Below are 24,602 nucleotides of genomic sequence, written 5' to 3'. Positions count from 1 at the left end.
CTGCCCAAAACGGTCGATTGGGGGTCGGTCTTGAAATAAGCCACCGACCATACGATAGAACCGGTGCGCAAAATAGAGCAACTAACCTATGGTTGCTGTTCGGCCCATCCGAGATCATCTAAGGCTCCAAACGGGCCCTGCAACCCGAGAGTGGGCTGCCCCTAGAAATGCTCTGTATACCCTCAGTGCGGTCAGTCAAGGGATGCCTTCCCGCACTTGCATGTAGCTTAGTTGGCGGTGTGCCAACTCTATCTGAAGCCGTCCAGCCATCAGGCCACACATGGCCCCCATCTGGTGTCTAAACCAGGACCTACCGGATAATCGAGCTACTCAAATGCCTTCTCCTCATATGGGGGGCTTATAAGTAGAGTTAGCTGGTTCCCACATAGTTACATGAGAGTGGAGCATTGATATCTAACAATGAGTTCACGGCAGCTCTGTGAGAAAACATACAGGAGACCTTTCAAAAGACATAGATGAGGCAGTTGAAAGATCTAACAAGTCTATCTAGGGTTTGTCAAGTGTGGAGCATATTTTCAAATATCAAGCCTTCAAGTATCTTGCCATAACAAGTCCTTCTAATGGTGATGGATTTTCCAAGTTCTATTCAATTACAATTGGGACACCAAAGGCACGGTTGCCATGATAAAGTGCAAGATTTATGCCTTGACTTCAACAAAGATCACAACAAAACAGTAATCATAGGTTTTAGCTACTATTGATGCCATTTCTATTTTGTGTTTTCTTCAAGTGGGTTTAAATAACACGTTTCTTCTTCCTTTAGGAAGAAAGACATATTGCAAATGCTTTGCAAGCTGCAAGGCAAAGAGTGCGACTACATCCCACTTTGAGCATGTGGGTATATTGTTCTGATGGAGGAGTTTGACATTGCAAATTTGGGATCCCTCCATTATTTTCTTGGGATTGAGGTCAAGCAAAGTAAGGGCAGCATATTCATCTCACAAGAGAAATACTGCCAAGATTTACTCAAGTGGTTCCAGATGGAGGACTGCAAGGTGGCCCTAACCCCCATGGAGGTTGAGCTAAAACTGAGTAACTATAGAGAGAAAAGGAGCACTCATGTCCATGATGCATTTCTTGCTTTTTGGAAGGACATGAAGAGCTCCTTTGAAAGTGAAAAATAGCCAAAGATAACACAAACGTCTCGAAGGCTTGCATATAGGTACAACCTTATTGTTTTTGTGTGTATCCAGATTTATATTATCCTTACAACTTCTACTATTCTTTATTTTGAAGATCTTAATTTCTTGATTGTCAAGTGCCTTATGACATTGCTGCACTTTGGTGCTATTGCTAATCTCCCATTGAGTAGAAGAGGGTGGGTTCATGCCCAAGATGAGAATGGCATGTATCTGGAATCTATCTGAGAGAGGGAACTATCTAAATGGGAGCAAGACAAGTGTCCATGGTGGCTCAACTACCCCATAGGGAAGAGAACCTTGGTAGAGTATTGTGTTTGATTGTTTAATTAATTGAACATTGCTACATGTTTCAATGTATGATGATTTCATGGATATGAGAGCACATGTGGATGGGAAGGATGCTCACACACAACTAAATGAGTCTCTAGCTATTACCAATGTGGAGGAGGGAGAGGACAAGGAGGTTGAAACTTTGGTTTGCAAAGACAAAAAAGGAAAATATAAATTGGAATTCAGGAGAGATGAACCCAAGAGATAGCAGGTGGCAGCCACTACCACTAGGAATGTGCATATGACATGGTAAACAGGTATCCTCTCACATAGCTCATGCATGTGTCCATGCGGATTTTTTATGTCATATATGATTGGACTTGTGCTAGGACTTGTGCTAAGAGTTCTCTGGATGTGTAGGCATGAAAGATCTCATAGTGCTAGGTGTGCTTCTAGAAAATGTGGCAGACAGGGATTGGGTAGGACACCAAGAGTATGTGTAGCCTTGTCTTCATTTGTGGTTTTTCCTCATGTCAAATTTGTTTATGCTTTTGAGAATGTGTGGTGGAACTTGCAAGTTGTCACTTTTCTTTGATAGGGTGAATGCAAAGGATCTTTCCTAGAAAGGAGATCCTTGTGTGCATGTGGGCAATTTGGTGTGGGTTGATTTTTTGATGTCAATGGGAGTGGCACAGATTGGTTCCTTGAATGTCTAAAGTGGAACATTTTCTCACCTGGCCTGTCAAAGGCAATGGCCAAATTTGCAAATGAGTTTGTTGCAAATGAAGGCTTCTATATTACATGCTACTTGGCTGCTCATTTTGTTTTGGTCCACCATCATTATGCATCCAAAAATGGTTTTGTATTGCATCATACCATCAGCTTGTTGTTGGATGGTCGGTACTTCTACTAGGACACAAATGAGGTAACAAAGCTTGAATCTCATCTCTTTCCATCTATAAGGTCCCTCCAAGGCAATGCATTATCCCTATGGAATGTCTTGCAAACCATACTTGTTTGTGATGTAGATCATTCACATACTTCTTGGTATTTTTTATCGTGATGGGTATTCGGTGCCATCAATTGATAGAGAGGTAGGTGAGGCTGTGGACCCATAACTCTTTCAAGCACAAATGACCACTATCATGGAGTCATTGCATAAAGGAGAGAGTCATCGGACAAGAGTTAACAAAACTCTTGTTCGAGGTGGAGCAGAGGGTTCTCAATTGTTCTTTCAGTAAGTGAAGACATGTTTACTTACTCCTATTTGTTTAAGCTCCGATTGCTACTTTACTTATGTGTAGTTTTGCTACTTTACTTACGTGTAGTTGCCGTGTTTATAGGTTGGGTGCTCAAGACATTCACTGAGCTAGAGACACTATTGTGGATGTGTTCTCACAGGTTGTGGGCAGCTTGGTTTTGAGAGCAATGCTTTGCTACTACGACATTGTTTTTGCATGGACAAGGATCCCCAAGTGTATCATGCATGGCTTTAGCACATGCCATTTGATTTCAACTTAAAGTAGTCATGTGGCAGCTTGAGTTTCCATGGTTGTTACATTGCTTTCACATTTATGTTCTATTGATGCATAAATTCTCATTAGACATTGGTATGGTTTTTACATACTCTTCTCCTTTTGTAGGCATTTAGACTTGTTTTGCAATGTGTATAAGGTTTGCAATAGACATTTAGACTCATTTTGACATGTTTATGCTTTAAATGAGAAAGAATATACCTTTCACATAAGTAAGCCTTATGTTTTGAAGTGTCTATACAAGGTTTGAATTAGATGTTTTGACTCATTTTGACATGTTTATGCTTTGAATGAGAAAGAGTATAGCTTCTCATAAGTAAGCCTTACGTTTTGAAATGTCTATACAAGGTTTGCATTAGACATTTAGACTCATTTTGAAATGTTAATGCTTTAAATTAGAAAGAGTATAGCTTTGAAAAAGTGGTATTCAAGAAGCTTTCTCTTGACTAGCTGAGTCCATGTTGAGCATATCTTACAATTACAGCAACCTTATCCAGGAAGAGTGATGATGTTCAATAATGGGGGAGAGTATCCTTAAGGGGAACGAGAGAGACACCATGGGGCCTTAAGAAAGTGGGAGAGGAGAAAGATGGGAGTGGAAGGGAGAGGAGACTACATGAGCGAAGATGAGAAAGGCTGCTTTGAGGCTAATGGATGAAGCCTATGTTTCTATAAATGTGAGAAAGTCTAATTAATAGAATTATCCAAGGTGAAATAATATGTTTCTGTGGATTCAATTATCTTGTTTCCTCATTAATTGGCATCCCACATGTACAAGGTGGATGAGGGCATCTTCCATGTGAGCGTCTTTGCCAAATATATCTCAATGGGATGTGACTTTTTCCATAGAAACAAGATCTAAGATCTCAAGTCTAGAGTAGATGACTCACCTCCATGGTCTTTCCCCCTATTTTGATATGCAAAAAAAAGTAGCTTGATATTAGAATGAGGGTTGAAGCTCGCCATTTTTTGAAAAATATCACACTAAAAGCTCACAAAATATGAACACCCATGGAGAATGATCTTCAACTAGTCAAATAAAGTGCATCTACTACTGCCATAAAAAATCTCAAATCAACTTCTTAATTTTAGCCAAAGATGTAATGAGCATACATACACCAACGATGAGGATAAAAAAAGCTTTAATACCATGAGGTGACCTATGAAATATAGGCTTTTAGATTTCCCACTTAATGAACTTGTTCTCAATCTTCTTGAGGAACCATTCAAACCGTTGTTGCACAGTATTCCCAACTCTAATAGGGCATGCAAGGTACTTGAAAACTACCCCCAATTGGAATCACTTAAACCAAAACCAATTACTCCATTCTAGTCTATTATCCCATCCAACCCAGACACATGTTGAGATTCAAGCTAGAACCATAAAAAATTTAACATTAATTTGCATTAGATACTTACTTGATAGATAATCTGCCTCTAGTAGATTGCTAAATAATATCATTTGCAAAAAATTGAGCACAATGCACACTATTATCTCGTAGACAAAGATCATTATTGCATCCACTTCGCTAGGCAAACTTAATTTGTCTTAATAATGGCAATGTCACCACTACAAACAAAAGTGAGGCAATCGGGCATCCCTACCTAAGCCATTTAGAGACAATGATGTAAATGAATTGCAAACAAGGATCGTTATTGTATAAGAAGCTAAGATAATCTATAGGAGGCAATCACTTTCCTAGATTCATTAAGCTCATTTGCAAAATCCTTAATTAAATCTTGCATGCAAATGATGAAATCATATAAGTTCTCTTTTGCTTCCAGATATGTTCATAGGATGTCTAAGATCTTACAAAATAGGGAAAACAACTCATGCTCCCTATTAGCAAGCAAGGTCTATGAGATGAACTCATGGAATGTTGCTCGTGTTGAATCCATCAATAATGTAGTATAATAGTAGGGGTGCTAGAGCAAAGGAGGGATTGGCATGATTAGGACAATTCTAGTTGAAGAAGAGTGAAATCAAAGAACGAATTCCTTGTTCACCCTTATATAATTTAAAAATTCCTTAAAATATTAATGTTTAAACAAATGCTTACCTCAACAATATTAAACAATTGAGACATGAGAGCACACCATAAAGGCCTCATAGTTAAATAAATCTAATTTTTCAAAAAATTTCAACCTTTCCCTCAAATATATATTTAGACAATTCCTAAAAATACTTTTTTCTTAATTTAAGGACCATGTAGTCAAACACATAACTTACTATCTTCAATGTTGCAAGATAGATGAAATTAATATTGTGCATGAACTTTTCAACCCAGTTAGCACTCTTTGTCCATTCAAGGTGAAGTAGAAATACTTTGACATATCATCCTCAATGACTACACGTACTCACAGACATCCCTTAGAGTCCTCTATGATGTGACAGTCATATTCTTGACATCTCCCCTTTCAATATCAGTATAGGCAAATGTATTGTTGTGCTACCATCATTGTTTAAGTCAAGGGGAAGCCATTTGCCACCGATTTTCTTCCACCTCCTATGTAGAAAAGGCAAATACAATGTCTATTATGAAACATGGTACCTAATAACCACATTGTCCTTACATGCATGACATTGAAACACATCACCCTACTATTCCCCCAAGCAAAGCATCAAAGTGGCATGAACCAAGAACCTTGGGCATGTAAATCCTGACTTTGAGGAGACTTTTACCCCTACTTCGAGGATCACTACTATCCGCATTGTGATTGCCTTTGCTGCCGCCCATTTTCATTGGGAGGTACATCAGCTTGCTATTAAGACGGCTTTTTTTCATAGGAAGAGGTTTATGTTTGCCAACCTTCTGGCTTTGAGGTTGAAGGTTCTGAAAGTAAGATATGCCGCTTAAAGAAAGATCTCTATGGATTGAAGCAGGCACCCCAGTCTTGGTATTGTAGGATACATGCTCGTTTGTTTACACTTGGCTTTCAAAACAGCCCTATTGAGGCTACTCTTTACATCCACAAGAGTGGGATAGATTTGTTGATTATAGTACTCTATGTGGATGACATGCATGTATCTGGGACACAAGTTGAGCAAATGACAACTTTTAAGCTTGACTTGCTGTGAAGACATTTGCTATGTCTGATCTTAGTCTTTTGTATTACTATCTGGGCATTCAAATTGCTGGGCATTTTGATGTCACAATCCAAGTTTATTGGACAGCTTTTGCAGCATTTTCAGTTCAAGGATTGCAAGCTAGTATCCATACCATTAGAGCCTGGTTTTCACTTCTCTTCTAAAGGTGGCAGTGATATCACTCTCTATCAGTAGGCAGTTGGTTGTTTGATTTATTTATGTCATACTAAACCTGATCTTCAGTATGATGTCTCACAGTTGAGCATATATATACACAGCCCTCTACAAATCATTGGTAGGTCGTGACGTGTGTCTGCAGGTAGCTCAAAGGAACTCAGCATTTGGGCCTTCTTTATGAAGCTGATTCTTTACTTGTTATACATGGATTCACTGATAGTGATTGGGTTGGCTATTCAGACACCGGTGTGTCACATAGTGGCAAGTGTTTTATGCTTATTGATTCTTTACTTGTTATACATGGATTCACTGATAGTGATTGGGTTGGCTATTCGGACACCGGTGTGTCACATAGTGGCAAGTGTTTTATGCTTATTCACATGAAATTGACATAGGCAAGCAGACTTGGATACTTGAACAATGCGACATGCGTTTGATGTGACTAGACGATTGCTCAAATTAGACCAAATTTCTCGGATCTCTTCCAGCCAAGCACCATCATTGCTGTAGCTATCGCGCCATCTGGGGTGTCGTGTACACATGCCAGTGTAGTGCAAGACAACATACAATTGATACGACTAACAATGTGGACAACATATAGACCTATAGGGCAATAGATGCAACTAACATACGTGATGTCAGGTGGCGCATATACAATCCACATGAGATAACCACACTACAATGCATATTGTAGGCATACATAAAGGCAATGCATAACCATGTGGACTCAAGATAGCCTGGGTAGATGTGATTAATGTGGAATATCACATAGCATGCAATAGACCGGCTAGCAAGGTAGACATAAGGCACGTGATAGTAGCATTTCATAGAGGACCAGACCTAAGGCACGACACATGACATGTGTCTCATTGCATGGCATACAATAGACTTGGACTAGACCAGACACGATCCATAGGTGATAGTGTAACAAAGACCACTTCCAACAACATAGAAACAATATCATGGACTAAAATGCAAGCACACAATGACATTAGAATGCAAGAAGACATATAACTCGCATGAGTTTGATAGCTCATAGCAGCTTATACACATGGTAGTGCCAACTCAATACCATGTCACATCATAGCATGATGTACATTCAATAGTATGTTATCACTTGCATGTGACACATATTTTATTTGTGTGTTTCCAACTAAAGTCATGAAAAGTGTGCTTGATTTTTGTTTATGATCACTAGACCTAGTGTTGAAGCCTTAGGTCAACCCAGTGACTGAACACCACAAAAGCCCAATTAATGCAAACTTGATTTGAGTACCTAGTAATTGGGACCTTTGGTTGATATGGCAAGGTAGGATCCATATTAGTTTGTTTCTAAAAACAAAAAATTCCCTACCTAGTTCATCATGCCTTTGACACATTTGATTTGCATGCCAATTGGAACTAAAAACATTCTAAATTCAAACAGTCATAACTTCTAACCACTTTATCAAAATTCAAAATTTAATTTGTGCTTGATATTACATAATTCTATTCCTTTTGAGAAAATTTTTAAGCAAGAGAAAAGTCATTTTTCAAGGGGTTGCAATTTCCTCAATAGTACTGGCATTTGGTAGTCTAAAATGGAGAATATTCTTAGTCTCAAGAGAATTTGCAACATTGTTAATGAAACAATTTTGTGACTTGCAATCGAATTCTAATGATTAGGAAATATGGGATGAGAAAGTTTTTACAAGCTTCGTACATTAAAAGATGAAATCATAGCAATCATTCAAGACAAGAGAATCTGATTGAAGAATGGAATGCCTTGAAAAAGCGATTTGTTGCCAAAAATATGTCAAGGGTTCTCTTGCTTCTTGAAAACAATCTGAACACTACAAAGTAAGGATCATCATATCAAAAGTCTAGATATCTTGCTAAGGTTGAAGGATTTAGTAGACCATTTAGATGTAATTATGCAAGATTGGTGCCAATTGCCTTATATGGATTAGATGAAGAATATTAGTAGTTTGTAATAGTTGCCATGGTTACAAGGGAAAATCCCACTACTTTTGAGAAATGAGATAAGGGATGATATGCTAATGTAGGAACAAACCCATAGAAGAAGATTCAATGTTAGGAAATGGAATGAAGAACTAGAGGCCGTGGTTCCCAAAGAGGAAGAGGCCAATATCACGCCTAAAGAGGTAAAGAATATGAAAATTCCTATAGATAGCCACCATCAACCTTTGATGAAGGTCCACAACTGGTAGACTCTCAGTCAAGGATTTGATGATCAACAAAATAAACAAGGTATGCCTAGGAATGCATGCAACGACCATGGAAAAGGTAATGCTATTGGAACAATCATTCTTAGTAGTACCTATAAAGAGATGAATATCAATGCCAATGCACCAAGAATGTCTAGGAATTGTAGTTATTATGGAAGGATACCATAAAGAGATAGATTACTGGCCTCATATTGCCATGGGATATAACATTGATCTTGGAGATCCAACTTTATAGAATGTGCCAAAAAAGACAGAGAATGTTTCAGAAACAAAGATAGTTTCTAGAAATTGTGTGATTGATGGATTTCCTTCTTGAGCCCTTAAAGTTGACTACAAAAAGTTTGCAATTGACAAGTGTATTTTCAAACACACCAAAAAACTTTTCATAACAAAGAATTCCTTTTACTAGTAGTTTTTGTCTAGTTTTTTCAAGATCAATAAATACTAGGTTCAGTAATTTCTATTAGCTAGCTGTAACAGTTGTGTATGGGAGTAGCTTGAATCATGACCATTAGAAATTTTTCTGAATACACTGAGTGGTGGGTTCAAGTCGAGGAACTTTTTCAAAATTCCTATCCACTGAGTGTGCCAGAGATAAGCGGATAAATATCCGTATAAGTATTTAGTTTTGTAATCTTATATAGATAGTTGGTTTCAAATAGCAAGGGACATCAGTTGTCAAATGTACCCTTTGAGGTCTCTATCCACATGTGGAAGAGAGTTGTTCACGGATGTTATACAAGAGAGAATTCGGCAATGTGTGTTCATTGTATCTCTGAAACTGCTGATACACAGAATTTATGGATGCTTACTGTTCTATGGTTCGCTGCTCTATTGTTCTAAATATCTGCATTACGTGTTTTGATTATGTTGTCCACGATACATATTTTATTAGTGATATTTTTCATGTAATGTAATGTGCAAAGTATATGTAATATGTTATCTGCTTCATCTAGTCTAAGTGAGAGCCAATATGTTTCTATAAGAATATGAGTGAGGAGAGCATTAGTTATGCATATCCTGAATATTTTTTAGGGTTTTTGATGAATCCCAAAACACTAGAGATTTGGCCGACCTCCTTCTGCACCTTAGTTAGCCAACCATACATTTAACATGATTATTGAAAAAAGTGTATACATGTGCACGTACTTTTCTTTTGGTGAAATCCATGTAGCTTTATATTACAAAGAGTAGTCCCTAGATGGGAAACATGCTATTACAGCATCAAAAAATCTCATTATAAAACAACTATACAATATAATCTATCTGATGCACATGTTTTGGCTCAAATAGTTGAACATAAGCTTGTTTTACCTTTTACCTTTGTTAGCCAATCCTTGATTGATGCAAAAAATAACTATACAACCATAAAAAGAGAAGGGATGATATTTTTTGCGAGCTTTGCATGCGAGCTTTTTCATTTTTTTACAAGCTCTTTAAAAGTTGTGAATGGAAAAGACATGAAAAGTAACTCTAAAAACGTACATCTTTGTGAGCTTAATGGTTTTCTTGCTATCTTTATTTGAGCCTCAAAATAAGAATTTTGTGTAGTAAAAAAAAACAGAAAAGAAATTGGGGGACCCACAAAGCTCCTTGAATTCCCTCTGAAACAACTTTTTGTAGCTCACTGAATTTTTGCTATCCATATGATTGATCCATTTTGTACACAAAAGGATCAAGAAAATGACTGTTGGCGTAGCCCTTGCCCAAGCTCTATGGCTCCTTTTTTTTGTCTTTGTTTAGAACATCTTCCCCTTCACGTGAAGCTAATAAGGATGCCTTTTTAGTATAATTGATTATGCTTTTGTTGAAATGATTGATTATTAATAACTACTAAGTATATATGTTCAAACTATTGATATACAATGATGGTTGGCTAAACATTATGTTCATTTGTAGCATGATAAGTTCAAGCTCTTATGAAACAAATAAATTTCAACAAAAAACTTTTTAAATATTTAGAATTTTGACACTATAACATAAGAAAATGGCTTTGTTCATATCACACCGATCATTTTGACTACCAACATGACCATGTTTAGAGTCATATTGACCAAGTTACGGCCAAAATAAGATTTGCTATCGAAGCTCCTAAAGCACGGCTAGGGGCTCCCCTCAAGTGCTTAGGGGGCTTGGATAGCCAGTCTTATTTTGGCCATAACTTGGTCAATATGACTCCAAACATGGTCATATTTGTAGTCAAAATGATCGGAGTGATATGAACAAAGCCATTTCTTGTGTTAGAGTGTCAAAATTCTATATAATTAAACACTTTTGGTTTAACTTTTCTATTGAACACTTACAATTGGTAGCTTTTAGCTAGAACTAGGAGGCCTTATTGGCATATAGGTTAGCTTCTTGTCCATATAGACCTCAAAGAGTATCTTCATAATTGTCTTGTGAAATGATTTAGAGAGCCCAAAGAGCTAAGTGGGGCCAGGTCATCTTGTTGGCATAAAGACTTTCATCGGTCTAAAGAGACCCAAATAGTATCTTCATGTTTTCCTTGTGACATGTTTGAGGATTACATACATTGTCATCAACACTTGATCAAAGAGGTATGGAAGGTCTTCAAGATTAGGATCTATTCATGTGAGTGCCTTGGTTATAGTGCTTGCTTGGAATGCAAGTTTGGAATGTTTGCCTTCAAATACGGGATGCTTTTTATGCATGACCAAAAAGATGCTTTGAAGGCATGCTTCTATAATTAGTCATTGCATTGGTTTGAAGATCAATTATTTGAAGTCTTTTTTAAGAATGCAATTTTGAAATGGTTACCTTCATATAAAAAATGCATCCTTCCAATCATTGCATTGCTTCGAAGATGTGCAAGCTTCCAATCAGTCAAATGCTTTCAGTAACTACATTGCTTCAAAGATTACTAGTTTCTTGTGGCCAATGCTCTTCAAATATGTGGACAATTTGTGAATCATGCAATGTGATATATGATGGTGTTGAGGTGAAATGATAGGAAAGGGGAAGGGGGGATTCAACGGAAGTTCTAAGAAGACCAACAAATCTTGCTTCTATTGCAACAAGAAATGGCAATTTGCCAAGTATTTTGATAAGAAGGAGGCTGATATGAAGAAGGCTATTCCCTCCGGTGACACCAAAGATTTTTCAAACAATATTAGCAACCATTCCAATGGCTTGGCTATTATCAAGTTTGAGCAAGGAGCGAAATCCTTAATATATGCATGGTTTATGGATAGTGGTGTCTCGAGGCACATGAATTTTCACAGAGATTTTGGCTTGAGTCACGTAAGTCATAGGGGATACTTGTGTCATCCTCAACAAGTGTAGGATACAAGGTAAAGGGAGGGTGTTTATTCTCAACAACCATGGTGAAAAGTAATACCTCAATGATGTGCTATGTGCCCAACATTTGTGGGAATATATTGTTTGTCAATGTTATCATGAATAAAAATCATCGGATGGAGTTTGATGTCCAACAAGAATTCAATTGCAAAGGGTATAGTAGCCTATAGCCTCTATAAGATGATGGAACTCCATGCTCATGCAAATATTGGAGATAGCTAGCTTTCGCATGAGAGGTATGGTCACCCATGCTTGGCCATTTTTCTAAATAATACACATCAGACTAGTTTAATCATGGGTTTACTTGACATATGTGTAGAGGGACCTATGTGTGATTTTTTCATGACGAGCAAGAAACACCATGATGCCTTTCTAAAGTAGTCAACTACCAAGGCATCTCGGCCTTTGGAGTTGGCGCACTCCATCCTATGTGGGAAGATGAGAGCGTCATTGTTGAATGTGTCATACTACTCTATGACCCTTCTAGATGGCTTTTGAGGAAGACATGGGCGTAAGGAGAAGGTAAAATTTCACCTTAAACATGTCTTGGATGGTGTTGGGCTTGCCTACAAGAGTTCTAAGTAGCAACCCTATTGTGCTTAGATACGATTACTATTCTAGATCATCAGTTGCCATGGCAAAGTATCTATATCATATGATTCATTGTGGGATATTGAAGATCTATAGAGCTAGATGTACTCTAATTTAAAGACATAATTTTAAGGTTTTTGATGTATGTGCACTAGATGTAACCAAGGGCGGCGCCCAAGGAAAATTACTTCAAGGTTAAAGTTTGTGGATCATTTCATGTTAGTGGGTTGAAAGAAAGACTATTTGAAGGTGAAAATTTGGTTTGTTCTTACAAGCTTGAAGAACTAGAGGATCTTTCATATTTTTCATGTGGTCAGATCTTGAGATGAGGGGTGCAAAATCTAGCCAAAAATGGAAAGAGGAAGGCTCAACTTAAGAGATTGTCGCGGACTTGTAAAAGTTGTTCAATTCAAGTGGACACATGTTTGGATCGGTCAAGAGAAAATCTGAGGGTTACAATAGAATAGACAATTAATTGGCAATGAAGTTGTAGGGGACTTTAGGCATTCCAAGTTTACTAACTCAATGTACCTTGTCAAGGGCTACTTGAAAATAAGACACGACCTAAGTATGGATTGTGGCTACTTAGTTTACCAATACATGGATTGGAGTCAAGACGATGAGCTTGCATGAGATGTTTTCTTTGGGAAGGTTGTGCACCGTATGGAACACACAAGAATGTTAGTTTGAGCAGATACATGGAATGAAATAGTATTTTTCCATTGGCATTGAAGAGTAAATAAGCAAGAATCATGTAAAAGTGGCATTGTGTTGGTTCCTAGTTTGCATGAGTAAAAGGAATGAGGTCGTAAGATTTCTTCATTTTGGAGCCATTAGATGACTTCATGCATTTTGTTAAAAAAGCAAGAGTTCCTAGATAAGATATGCTTGACAAAATTTGAAGAGGGGAGAGGAGAAGAGTGGAGATGAGGAGAGAGGGCATAGCTAGAGAGCACACCACAAATGACTAACTGTACACTAGATTTAGTTGAAAATATAGAATATATAAGGGTTAGGGTTAGGGGATGTAACCCTTTCCTTTATAGCACTCTATTGGGTCAGTGCTATGCACATATGATCACATGATGGTGCTATGCACACGTGATCACATGATGCTGAGCGTGAACTCTCAACACCTTCCTTCAAGATTAACATCATGAAGTAGGCCTTCTCTCAAGATGATGATTCTAGGGAATCGAAGAAGGACTGAGCATTACATTCCATCACACCCCTTTAATGGGAATGTCCTTCCTCTGTGTTAAACCAAGAGCTAGTCGATGTTTCTTGAGAAGCTCTTTATCGAGTGGTTTGGTAAAGATATCTGCGACATTCTCTTTGCTATCACAATGCTGCACTGTGATGTCACCAAGTAATACTCTTTCTCTGATGAAGTGCTCTTTGACATCAATGTGCTTTGTCTTGGAGTGATATACTGGATTCTTGGCCAATGCTTGAGCCGATTGATTATTATAGTATATTGTTGTTGGATTTGACTCATCAAAGTAATCTGTTTCTGAGAATAGTCTTCTGAGCCATATAGCCTTACATGCACCTATAGTCAGTGCCCTATATTCTACTTCAATCAAAGATAAAGAAATAGTTGGCTATTTGTTTGACAACCATGATATGGCACCTTGACCAAGGAAAAATGCATATCCATGTGTCGATCTCCTAGTCTCATGATCTCCGGCATAGTCACTGTCATAGTATCCATGCAATCATGGATGACTTCCTCTGTATTCTATCCCAAACTATCTTGTACCTCTGATGTATCTCAAGACTCTTTTGGCTGCATTCCAATGAGACTGTTTTGGATTTGCCATAAACTGTGCTAGTGAGCTTACTACATAATAGATATCTGGCCGTGTGATAGTCAGATATATAAGAGATCAATGAGCTTCTTGTAGTACCTGTCATTGACAATAGGCTTTTCTGAATCTTTTGTAAGTTTCAAACTATGTTCCATGGGAGTGGCTGCAATCTTGCAATCTACCATATGAAACTTCTTCAAGAGACTGTCAACATACTTGAGCTGAAGTCTCATGAATGTGCTATCTGAATCTCTCTAGAACTCAATTCCAAGACAATAGTGCATAAGTCCAAGATCTTTCATGTCGAACTCTGCACAGATAAGTCGTGTTTTAGTTTTCAGATGAAGCTATCCTTGCTTCCTATCACAATCAGATCATCTACATACAAAAGTGCAATAGTAATGTCTTCCCCTTGAACTTTGTAGTAGAGAGTATGATCTGCATTGGACTTCATGTATCCCAGATTAGCAAAATAATTGTCGATTGTGTTGTACCAAATTCTAGGTGCTTGCTTTAAGCCATAGAGACTCTTCTTAAGAAGATGGCAAACCTTATTCTCCTTTCCTAGTTCAACATCACTTGCTGGTTATTGCATGTAGACTTTCTCGTTTAGATAACCATTGAGAAATGCATTCTTGACATCGAGTTGATACACATTCCATCTGTTGAGTGTCACTAGTGATATCAAGAATCGTATGGAATCCATCTTTGCTATTGGAGCATAAGTCTCATCATAATCCTGACCATATTGCTGTGCAAATCCTTTTGCAACTAGTCTGGCTTTGTATCTTTGAATACTGCCATTTGGATTGTACTTCACTTTGTATACCCATTTGTTTGCTATGGACTTCTTTCCTGGTGGAAGGTCACATAGTTCCCAAGTATTATTCTTATACAAAGCATCCATTTCTTCATTCACAGTAGTTTGCCATTCTGGCTTGTCTACTGCATCTTTGAAGTACACTGGCTCTTCTATAGCCATGATGGTAGTCATAAGAGCATAGTTGGTCATTTCAACCCGAATTGCTTTGCCTTTTCGAGCATATGTCAATCTAGTTGGTGGTCTGCTTTCCCTAGTAGACCGTATGAGCTGTTGTGGCTCTGCTTGGGGTGTTTCTGGCAATTCTCTTCTTCATCACCTTTTTTGTAGATGACTGTGAAGTTGATGCTTCCATCTCCTGTGTATTTGAGATTTTCCATTCTGATTCCTCATCAAAGATTACATCTTTGGAGATAATGACCTTGCGGTTGATGGGATCATACAACTTGTATGGTTTGCTTTCTTCACTGTAGCCAACCATGATGCATTTGTATTTCACATCCAATTTTCTACTATGGTCGTCATGTATGTGGGCATATGCTATACAACCAAATATGCGGAGATGCCCAATGCGTGGCTTGTGTACAGTGAATGCTTCATAAGGTGTCATATCCTGAATGCCCAATGCGTGGCTTGTGTCCAGTGAATGCTTCTTAAGGTGTCATACCCTGAATCGGTTTGGTAGGAAGCCTATTAAGCAAGTAGTTTTTGTAGTGGCTATTGCTTCTTCCCAATACTGATTCGAAAGATGCTTCTTACTAAGCATTGCTCTAGAACTTTTTTCCTAAAGTCCCATTCTTCCTTTTAGCTCTTGCATTCTGCTAAGGAGTATCTACACAAGTGAATTGTATTCGAATGCCATGATTTCTACAAAAATTCATGAATGCTGAAGGCATGTATTCACGTCCTCTATCTGATCTCATGACTTTGATCTTTCTACCTGTCTAGTTTTCTACAATGGCTTCGAATTCTTGAAATCTGGAAAAGACTTCAAATTTCTCTTTCAGAAAGTAGACCCAACAATATCTGCTGTAGTCGTCGATGAAAGTCAAGTAGTAAAGTGAACCATTGATGCTACGGGTCTGGGCATAACCCCCTACATCTGTATGTATCAGATCAAGAATACCTCGTGCACGAGAGGTACTTTTGCCAAAGTTGGTTCACTTTTGTTTGTCGAAGCAACATGCTTCATAAACTTTTCCAAGAAATTGTAGCTTAGGAATTCCAATTGCCATATTCTGATTCCTGAGATCTAACAAGTACTTGAAGTTGACAGGACCATATCTCTTGTGCCATTTTGCAGATAGTGGCATCTATTGTGGTTGAGCTGACATGGCATGCTTATCTATACTGTAGCTAGCATTCTATACAAGCATCCTTCCTTGACACCTTTTGCTACTAGCTGACACCTTCGTCAAAGATGTCTCGATAATTGTGTTCTGGCATTTGACCTACTGATGAATAAAAGGTTCTTGCTTAGCTTCGAAACATAGAGTACATCTTTCACCAATCCTTTCGTACCAGTGAAATTGTTCATAGGGATAACACCTGTCCCTTGAACTGGATTCGATGTATTATCTGCTGTGTAGATGACATTTTTCTGACCTTCTAATGGTTTTATCTCTGTGAACAATTGCTAATGATTTGTCATTTGAGATGATGCACCACTGTATATACCAAGGATCTTGTTTTGCTTGCTCGACTTGATAGCTAAAATCCTCTTCTGGATTGTAGTTAGTGTCTAGGTACACTATATCAGTTTGCTGCATTTCCTCATTTGCAAGAAACATATTCCCATGTTCATTTGCAAAATGATTGTGACTAGAATGTCCACCACGATGATTTCCTCTGCCTTAAAAATTCCCTCGATTACTGTAGGATTGATTGCCTTGGTCGTACTGCTTCTTGTGGCAATCTCTTTCATAGTGTCCAAACTTGTGGTAGTAGTTGCACTGAATGTTTGACACGTTGGTGGATGCATTCCCTCATCCTTGGAATCTTCCTCGGTTGGAATGATTTTCTCTTTGTACATTCTGATGTTGCTGATTCTGACTTTGTTGTTGCTGAGGATTTCGTTGGAATGATCTACCTCTACCTCTACCTCTACCTATGCTTTTGTTTGAAGCTGTGAATGTTTGATCATTAGAATGACCTTTTTGTGCTTGAATGGCTTGCGTCTTGAGTTCTTCTCACCGAGTAGGACTGGAGCTCTTCTAGTGTTGGAACTTGCTGTTGGATGGCAATACTCTGGACTAGATTCTTGTATCCCTTTCCTAGTCCATTCAAGATTACTTGAACCATTTCTAATAGGTTCATAGTCTCTCCTGTTGCTGCGAGTGTAGTCTTTTATCTTGAGTACTTAAGCATGACTGGTTTCATTGTTGCTATTGTAGAAACTATGGTTAATTTGGTTTCTCAGTGTGAGAATCTTGGATGTGTTCTTGGACTTGTAGAGAGCTGTGAACATATCCCATGCTTCTTTCGATGTCTTGACTGTGTTGAGTTGTCCTAGCATGACATCTTGCACATTCTGCTTGATCAAATGATATGCGTACTTGTCTTTCTTATCCCTTTCTTCCTGAGCTCAGGCAATGGCAGGATCTCCTATAGGTGCGAAAACTGTTTGTGTAGCTGTAGATCCCATTGTAGATCCCGCTGTTGGTGCTGTGACAAGAGGTGGAGTAGAGCTACCACTGGTTGGATCATCCAATGGTCTAGGTGTAGACCCATCGACATACTCCCATTTGTCCTAAAGTACAAGAATGGTCTCCATTCGGTATTTCCATGTACCATAATTGGAGTTGTCTAGCTTAGCAGATGCCTCCAAATTGAGGTTGCTAGTCGTAGAAGACATGGTGCAAGAAATGTACTCAAAGTGTCGTGAAAATCTTTGTATGAATCAATTGCAAAACACTGACTGTGCCAAGTGAAATATGAACTGTCGATGAAGATAGAACTGCAATATATAAAATCCAATCTACGTTACAGAGCTTATGGCAAATGATGTCGGGAATAGCCAAGAGGCTTTACAAGGCTGAAATGATGTGCACAATGCCGTGAAATAGCCGTGTAGGCTTTACAATGGTGGCATGTGTGTGTGAAATCAAATGCTATATGCCCACTAAACAATTGGTAATGCCTCTGAACACATTGAAGTTGGCTCACTCAACTGATGAACGTCAAGTTTGTAATGTGATGATGTGAAACCATATGTGAGTGAATGGACTGACTCTGAGTAGGTACTAGTTGGAGGTTGATGTGCGTGTAGGAAGTGGTTTTGTCGGAGAGGCTCAAATGTGAGTGTAACTTGTGCCAAAATGTGCAATGATGTGATGAGCATGTAGAGCACGAAAAAATGAGTGACTTTTTTTTTTGGAGCACCCTCAAATTCTTCCTGGATCAAGAGATACGACTTGATCTAGGTGGAGGGGCAAAAGGGGTGCAAATGGTGCTCAATGATGATGTGTCATTGTGGGTTACATGCAGTGATGATGTGGCATTGTGCTTAGTAAGAGGTGTGCTTGTGAAGCACTCTGTGATGATGTGATAGTTGGGTGCACATGCAGAGGCTGTGTGCTTGGCAAGAGGTTGTGTGCCATGTGGCAGTGATGATGTGGTAGTTGACTGTTGATTGGTCAAAGTGATGATGTGGGCTTTGACTTTGATTGCTGACTTGATAGCTGAGGTGGTAGGGGTGACACGGTAGGTGATGTGTCATTGATGACATGGCATTTGCTGAGGTGGCATGTGCTGACCAAACTTGCTAACCTAGGGTCAAATTGACCTCACCCTGGTATCATCCTATCTACCACGTGTCAAGATAGTGACCCTTGGTGGCTAACCAAACCTAGGGCTACTGACCAACCCTATCTGGCACGTGTGAGTTTTGTGGCCAAGCTAAGGATAGCCTTAGTTTGCCACGTGTCACTGAGTAGGTGACTCAAATCTATGAAAATTTTGATGAAATCATAGAGATTACGTCTGCTGAGGAACAAGATTTTCGTCGGTGCCGCTATCTGTCGTAGGAGCCGGGCGGTGACAAGGGGTATGTTGCTGGAGCTCTCATGCACTGGCGTCGAGTTTGGAGGCGTCATTTTGGAGCTGAAGTGTTAGAGGCTAGAGAGAGCCGCGCTGGGCAAACGGGGGGTGAAAGTAGAAGGCCAGGTTATGTTGGCCATTCTCTGTGAGGTCGCCTTGGAGTCGAAGAAGCCGTTGGGGAAGGAGCTGTGGAACAGACTAGTTGTTAGAGTCGACAACGCTCTGCCCAGCCGCTCTGTGGTCGTATGGAGAAGGTTGGCTGGAGCTCTACTGCCCAAGCTATTGTGGGAGCGCGAATCGCACGCTCAGGAGACTTTGGAGGAAAAGATCGGCGATCTTCAGTTACTGCTTCAATAGTTGAGGCACTATAGAAGGCTGTGTGCTACTCTTGATGTAGAGGCTTGGAGTGATGAGTCACTTGCATGGAAGGCCGTTTAGGCTTGCTGTAGCTCCCCGTGGGCTGCTTGGAGACATGCTGTAGAAGGCTCTTGGAAGCTTGAGAGCTACGTGTTAGGAGTAGCTTTACAGATGGTCTAGTTGAAGGGCTAGAGGCGACGGAGCTCTCGAAGCCCGTAGTCATTGGAGATGGTTGACATAGGAGTTTCTAGAGCATAGTTGGAGCTTACAGAGTCCGTTGACGATGGTGAAGGAGCTATCGTGAGCCGTGGGCTCAGCACGGCTGGCTGGCAATGGTGAGGAGTTTTAGGAGGCTTGTATGTGTATTGTCGGTGCTGGTCGAGTGCCTTCATTGGTCGATCGATTAGCTATTGGTGGGAGCGTCAGTCGATTGAGGGAAGCTTGGCTTTGCTTGGTGGTTCGCCATAGCAGCCTATGAAGGCGCTGGCTTTGTGGAGAGGTCGAGCAGCCTGGCCGTGAGTGTTGTATTTTGCAGAAGCTAGTTGGATAAGCTGTAGTTGCCTTGACTTGCTGTGATGCTGGGCCATTGCCCGCTATAGGCTAGTGGCTTGCATGCATGGTAGCCTCGCCTTTGGTCGCTTAGTTGCAGGCATGGAGGAGCCAAAAGCTTATGTTGATGAAGCCTTTCTTCGATAGCTTTAGAAGTCAGAGGCTCCTTCACTCTCTATCTCAGACGAGGATAAGAACCTCTCTCTCTTTCAAAGAGTAGAGATCACTCCTTAGACTTTCCTGATCTCTCTCACACAAGAAGAAACACTCAAATGTACTCTCTCTCAAATGACGGAAATCTCTCAAGAACAATGACGGAACTTTCTTTCAATGGACAAAATTTTCTCTCAATGGAAGAGAATGGAACATTCAATCTCTCTCGATCTCTCAATCTCTTAATCACTCTCTCAAGAAGAATGGTGCCTCAGCGGAAGGCAGAACCATGCTCTGATACCATGACAAAATATGAAGAGGGGAGAGGAGAAGAGTGAGATGAGGAGAGAGGGCACATTTAGAGAGCACACCACAAATGACTAACTGTACACTAGATTTCGTTGAAAATGTAGAATATATACAAACCCATTTAGGGTTAGGCTTAGGGGATCTAACCCTTTCCTTTATAGCACTCTGTTAGTGCTATGCACATATGATCATGATGGTGCTATGCACACGTGATCGCATGATGTTGAGCATGAACTCTCAACAATGCTCCCAATTCTATTCTTCATCAACTAATTTAACATAGTTTTTGGGACCTAAGGTTATGACTACATTATTTTAGCATCCATTTTAAACTCAAGATCACAACAATGTTTGTTCTTTAAACACATGACTTTGTTCATTTAGATTACACTTTCTCAATTAAAATGAAATGCATGAAGAACTTCAAATGATATGACTTTTATTGAAAGATTCCTTTTGGGAATAAATTCATCTCTCTCTCTCTCTCTCTCTCTCACACACACACACACACACGCACGCACACACACACACACACACACACACACACACACACACACACTCACACTCACCCGTCCGCATGCACGCACAAAATACTTACCCTCATAAATAGGAGGGGAGGGGGGGCCTCCCTCAAAAAATAAAGGAATGTTCTCAAAATGTCCCAATAGTCATAATAACCCCTGCTTGCCCCATCCACCTTCCGTTTACCACTCCTCCCTTTTCTAGTAATTAATACATTTTTGAATTCTTTTCAACTGGGGGACCTATTTTGCAAACTTATAGCTAAGCAAGTAGGGGGACCTAATCTAAAGGCCCTTGATGTTAACAAATTATTCCATGCATATAACTTAAGTGAAGGAGAAAGGGCCTTTTTGTTTCAATTGAGAAATTCAATTGATTTATCATGAAATTAAGCTAAGATCAAAGAGATAGCTTCAAAAAAATTTCAAAGGGGGGCCTTCAAGTCACAAATGTGGAGTATAACAATTATAAATTCTTGCCCTCATAAGTAAGCGTGGAAGGTGGGCCTCTTCTCATAAAATAGAGAGAGGTCCTCCTTAACTTCGCCCTACCACCCTCCCTCTCCTAGTTTTTCTACTAATCAATACATTTTTAAATTCTTTTCATTTGGGAACCTATTTGTATACCTATAGCTAAGCAATTCACCATTCATTAAGTTATGTTTACATATAAGTCATAAAGTAATCATCTAAGATATATTAAGCCAATTAAAAATAATCGAGAGCATGCAACACAAGATTAATTCTAAATGAAATCTTCACTCAACCATCTCTATAAACCATGATGTAATAACACCCATTCTTAATGGAGGGAAAAACAATGTACAAGTAAATGCCTATACCTGTTTAAAACTCAAGGCTAGTCTAAAAAAGGTCACACAAAAAGTTGCTCTTTTGTGCATGGTACAAAAGGATGGACTTAATTATTTTTTTACAAAATGGAAGATTACAAAAGGAATCCATAAAAGATAGCACTTTTAGGGAGTTTTGCCTTCTTTTAAGGTGAGAATTGATCCCCCTCCCTAGTCATCGAAGCCATAATCAACATAAAACCCTTGTAGGAAAAAGTACACAAAGCGAAGCCATTAAGGAGGAATATGCGATACATTTACCAAGTTTGTCCCAAAATATAAAGCCATCTAACGTTTATGTAATCCCACAACCGCTACCACATTTACTAAGCAAACTATCTATTTAGGGATAATCGTCCTTATTTCTTTTTTGTGACTTTCCATCCCATTGCTAGCTTCAGCAACGGTCAAAAGGAAGGACAATCTCTGCATTTGTAGATTTACATGTGAGGAATTCCCAAGAGCAAATCTAACAAAGTGGGAACGAGGTTAAACGCAGGTTCACAAAAGACAAATAATATTTAGAATTTTATTTTCCTATTTCACAACAACAATGAGGGTGTAGCTCAAATGGTAGAGCACTCGCTTTGCATGCAAGAAGTACCTAGATTGATACCCAGTGTCTCCAATTGAATTTCTATTTTAGATCTACTATTCTCTAATGCTTTATACATTACACTCGTCTCTTTTATGGAGCCAGAAGAAAAAATATATAGAGCATTCTAGGAGTGCAATTAGCAACCCAAGGACTTCAGGCCTCCATTGACAATGTTCACATGTTTTTGCCAAGGGGCTCCAACGTCTTGCATCCATTCAGGCCTCCATTGACAATGTTCACATGTTTTTGCCAAGGGGCTCCAACGTCTTGCATCCATTTTGCGCCTAAACTTCATTGAAAATGTTAGAGAGGTCAAAGAGAGATTCACAAAAATATAGAGCATGCTAAGATTGCTATGTTGTAGTTTGCAATTAGTGGCCTAATGGAATTTTGGCCTTCATCTTTGCTCACCTAACATGTGTTAGTCTCTCCTTCACATTATGACCGACATGCAACCTATTTGAATCATGTATCACTGAGAGAGGCTCATTTCTCCTTATTCTTCTCCTTTCTAGTGTTCTACCTCTTCCCCCCCCCCAAAAAAGAAGAAGAAGAAGAAGAAGTTATATTACTCCATTGGCCTCTCTCTCTCTCTCTCTCTCTCTCTCTCTCTCTCTATATATATATATATATATATATATATAATAGTCTCCGTTCTTGCATTACTAGGCTGCCCTTCAATAGCAAACACCGTCATCTATCCCTTAAGTACTAAGTCATTACATGTAAGCATGGTGCACAATTATGTAATTTTGTGATCAATTGTATGTTCCCACAACACCAAAATTGCATTAGAGAATAGATCCCATGCAACTACAACTTGAATGCCTAGATAGTCATGAGAGGATCTTAAGCAACCACATGAGCTACTCAAGAGCAAGAGAGAGGATGTTCATGAGAGGATATTCTAATGGCCACATGAGCTACTCAAGAACAAGAGAGGAGATGTTTTGCATGAGTGAAAGGGCCGCATATTAAAGGTGACTTGCAAGGGTACAACATGTCTACATGGCAAGGACATGGGCTTGCCTTAATCAATGAAACAAGCTATGATACCATCACAGTATAAGGTCTTCTATTCTGTATACACTCTTTGCAACATGATTGTAATGAGTCTATATGAAAATTTTATGTTGGTGCTTATTTATGGAAGATGTATTTCCTTTATTCTTGTTTGATTAGTGGGAACTCTTTCATAGGGAAGTTTATTGCCATTCATGGAGATGTGTGTGAGCAAATGCATGCCGGAGAGAAATATTGTTCTATACAAAAGAGGAATGTGTATTGGTAGAATGCATGTTGGAGAGAAATCTTCTTCTTTACAAAAGAGGAATGTGTATTGGTATAATGCAACATACATTATTCCAAGAGGGAGAGGACACTATGTTGTCACCAAAGCATTCCACTGCCATAACTTTGAGACATGTACTATAAAATGCTAGATGCAAAAACAATGCAATTGTACATGAAGAAGATTTCAAAGGAGGATGTGGGCATAGCCGTGAAGTTCACATCAATGCCTTGCCGCTAAGCATAGCCCTTAGCAACAAGATGGGCTTTGTAACGGTCTACTAAACCATCAGCTTTCCGTTTAATCTTATAAACACACTTAGTTCCAATGGCATTCTTGCCTGCACGAGCCACATAACTCCCAAATGTTATTCTGATACATAGAATCCAATTCAGCTTGCATAGCCTTCAACCAACATTCATTCTGAAAAGCATCATTATGGCATAATGGCTCTTCATTGCACGCTGTAGCAACCAATGCACAAGCAACCAAATTAGCATTAGTTGCTCTAGTACGGGCTGGCAAAGGAGTATCATGATTGCTGTCTTCTAATGTGTCAAGAAGCCAATGGGGGACCTTTCTGGGCTCCTTTATTTCAGCTCTCTCCTGGTCAAGAGCCATGTGCACAATGTCTTGATCAAGCTGAAGCATATCAGGCTGTAAATGGGGCTGAATATCATGCTGCACATGTGGTTGCAAATGACCAACAGATGTAGGAGGAGCAACCTCAAATGTGATCATGAGCATCCGACGGAAACAAAGGTATCAAGCTATCAAAGAGATCTAGAGCATCAACAATACGCTATTTTTGACAGTCCAACGAAGGCATAGAGGAGGATTCATCAAATACAACATCTCTACTAATAAAACACTTGCCCGTGCAGGGCTGGTAGAGCTTAGACTTGGACTTGTAGACCCGGATTTTTCTGGCCTA

Source organism: Dipteris shenzhenensis, chromosome 15 (assembly GCF_047967505.1).
Source record: "Dipteris shenzhenensis isolate YYH24624 ecotype China chromosome 15, Dip_SZ_1.0, whole genome shotgun sequence".
Lineage (NCBI taxonomy): Eukaryota > Viridiplantae > Streptophyta > Polypodiopsida > Gleicheniales > Dipteridaceae > Dipteris > Dipteris shenzhenensis.
This window is presented reverse-complemented; position numbering follows the sequence as displayed.